This window comes from Solanum lycopersicum, chromosome 12 (assembly GCF_036512215.1).
Source record: "Solanum lycopersicum chromosome 12, SLM_r2.1".
In the NCBI taxonomy this organism is placed as follows: Eukaryota; Viridiplantae; Streptophyta; class Magnoliopsida; order Solanales; family Solanaceae; genus Solanum; species Solanum lycopersicum.
Genome location: NC_090811.1, coordinates 12,963,461 through 12,967,152, shown reverse-complemented (window position 1 = coordinate 12,967,152; position 3,692 = coordinate 12,963,461).

The window sequence follows — 3,692 nt, the reverse complement described above, 5'->3', positions numbered from 1 at the left end:
CTTAGCCATAACTTTCATATAATAAATTCAAATATATTTCTGAACGAATCTAATAACATTATTCTAAATTCTTTAATTTTCTAACAAATTTAATAAAAATGTTTTTTAAAAAAAATTAATGTTGAATTGAGGAACATAATATGTTGACCCAAATATAAATTTTTTCATACTTACGCTTCAAATCCTGAATCAATATAAACAAACTCGTCCCCCATTCACTCTCCACACACAAAATCTCAAAACCTCTTCTTTAGATTGCTTCAGTAGTAGCAAGAAAGAGCTTTACTTCTCTTGAGTATGGTTATATTCCCATCAAAGTCATTTCTTTCATTTCCTTTCGTCCTTTCATATGCATTTATATGTCTATATATCTACCAAAGTCATTTATACGGCTTGTTGACTAGAATTACATTCAATTAAAATCAATACAATTTTTCTTTTTTTTTGATTATTTTGTCCGTCACTTTCATAATTATGTTATTATTTTAGGATTCGGAGAGTTGAGGATGCTAGCCTTTCATTTCCATCCAGCAAGTAAAAGGTTGTTAACTAATTCAAAAAATTGCAATTTAAAAAATTCAAACTTCAAGAAGTTTCTTTGTTATATCATTCATATAATTAATGCAAATATTTTGTGTGATTGAATCTAATACATTTAGTCTAAATTCTTTTTTTAGAAAAGACATAAAGTCACCCCTAAAGTTGTCCTGTATTTGCATAAACACACCTTAACTTTGGAAATGTCCTATCACACCATAGAACTATTTAATATCATTGTAAATGGTCCCAATTTTCTCGTTTGGGTTGTTATCACGCAAATGGGGCGCGTGCCCAATCTTTTCACTGCCATAATATTTCTTCAATATTAATTATTTAATTAATTTACATAATCTTCCCCATTATCTTCTTCACCTAAATTAAAAAATCCAATTACCTTTTCTTCATCTTCTTTAACTTAGAAGATCCATTTACTTCATCCATTTTTATCACTTTTTTTTCTTGTCTCTTGCTTTTATTTGTTTCTTTTTCTTATTTTATTTTTTTTTAAAAAAAAGATGTCCATTGATTAGAGAATACTATGAAAATCCATCTTTTTTGGTCTCATTACCTTGCTTTAGTAACTTCAGAGTTGAATTGATTTTATTTAGTGATGTTTTGATGACGAAAATAGTGTTGTAACAGGGAAGCATCATGGAGACTACACTGAAGGTTACTATGGCTGCAACTTTTGAAGAATTTACAACAAAGAACAAAGGATTTGAGTAATGAAGATTTAAGAAGAAAGAGGGAAAAAATGAAAATAAAGTTAATAAAAATAAAAATAACAAAATGAAAATGAAAATCACACTAAAAGTTAAAAATTTAAAGAACTTAATACGTGTCAAACAACTATTGGTGCGTGATTGAACCTATTTTTTTGCAATTGGGGTAAGGTAAAAAATGGGATATCTATAACACTCTTAAATTGTTCAGTGGGGCAATAAGACAACTACAAAGTTAATGTGTCTTTTAAAAATTCGAGACAATTTCAGTGGTAACTTTATATCTTTTCTCTTATTTTACTTTTCCCACGCATTCATTATATATTTAAAATAATATTAATGTTGAATTGAGCAACATAAAAATTTGGCCGAAATTCTTAATTTTTCCATACGTGCGCTTCAAATCCTAAATTACTATAAATAATGTTGTCCCCCTTTCACTCCTACACATAAAATCTAACGCCTTTTCTTTTGTGAGCTTCAATAGTTGCAAGAAATAGCTTTACTATACTTGAGTATATCTATATACCTAACAAAGTCATTTCTTTATTTTCTTTTTCTTATTTAAGATGCAATTATATGCCTATACACCTAACAAAGTCATTTATACTGTTTGTTGACAAGAATTACAATCAATTAAAAACAACACATTTTTCCTTTTATTGACGATTTTGTCGTTCACTTTCATAATTATTTTATTATTTTCGAATTCGAAAAACACTTTCTTTTGAGAGCTTCAATAGTAGCAACAAAGAACATTACATCACTTCAGTATGTCTATACACCCAACAAGGGTATTTCTTTCATATCTTTTCCTTCTTTTAGATGCGTTTATATGTGTATATACCTAACGAAGTCATTTAAATTGCTTGTTGACTCTATATACATTCAATTAAAAACAATACACTTTTTCATATTTCTAACGATTTTATCGTTAACTTTCCAATTATGTAATTATTTTAGGATTTGAAGATTTCAGGATGTCGGCCATACATTCCCATCCGTCAAGTAAAAGTGTATTCCCTAATTTAGGTACATTGATTTAAAAAATTAAAACTTCGAGAAGTGTCTTAGTCGTATTTTCAAATATTTAATTGAATTATTTTGTTTGATCGAATATATTAACTTTAGACTAAATTCTTTAGTTTTCTTAACGTATTCATTATATATTTCTTCAAAATATTAATGTTGAGTTGAGCAATATAAAAAGTTGACCCAAATATTTTTTCATACTTATAGTTCAAATCGCGAATCGTTATAAAGAAAGTCGTCCCCCTTTCACTCTCCACACACAAAATCTCAAATGCTCTTTCTTCTGAGGGCTTACATAGTAGCACGAAAGACCTTTACTTCAATTGAGTATGTCTATAAACCTAAAAAAAATCATTACTTTCATTTCTTTTCCTCCTTTTAGATGCATTTGCATGTCTATATACCTAACAAAGTCATTAAAACAACTTGTTAACTCGAAACACAGTCAATTGAAAACAATATACTTTTTCATGTTTCTGATGACTTTACGGTACATTTTATTAATTATGTTATTATTTTAGGATTCGGATATTTGAGGATGCCGATATAAATTCCCATCTGGAAAGTAAAAGTGTATTAACTAATTCGGTGCTCCAATTCAAAAGATTCAAACTTCGAAAAGTGATTTAGCTGTAATTTTCACAAAATTAATTTAAATATTTTGTTTGACCAAATCGCAAAACTTTAGTCTAAATTCATAAGTTTTCTTAACGCATTAATTATATATTTTAAAAAATATTAATGTTGAATTGAGCAACATAAAATGATGATCAAAATTCTTAATTTTGTCATACTTACGCTTCCAATCCTGAATCACTATAAATAAAGTCGTCCTCCTTTCACTCTCCACACACAAAATCACAAAAGCTCTTTCTATTGAGAGCTTCAATAGTAGCAAGAAAGAGTTTTACTTCACTTGAGTATTATATACACAATAAGGTTAGTTATTTCATTTCCCCCCTCTTTTTAGATGCATTTATATGTCTATATATGTAAAAAAAACATTCAGACTGCTTGTTAACTCCAAATACATACAATTAAGACCAATACACTTTTTCATGTTTTAGACGCTATTATTTTTCACTTTCTAAATTATTTTATTATCTTATGATTTGGATATTTGACTATGCCGGACATACATTTCCTTTGGGCATGTCAAATTGTATTCTCAAATTCAGGTACCCCCATTTAAAAAATTCTAATTTCGAGAAGTGTCTTTCTTGTAATTTTCATATAATTAATTCGAATATTTTGTTTGACCTAATCGAATAGCTTTCGTCTAAATTCATTAATTTTCTTAACGGATTCATTTTATATTTAAAAAAATATTAATGTTTAATTGAGCAACATATAAAGTTGATCCAAATTCTTCAGTTTTTCATACATGCCCTTCAAATC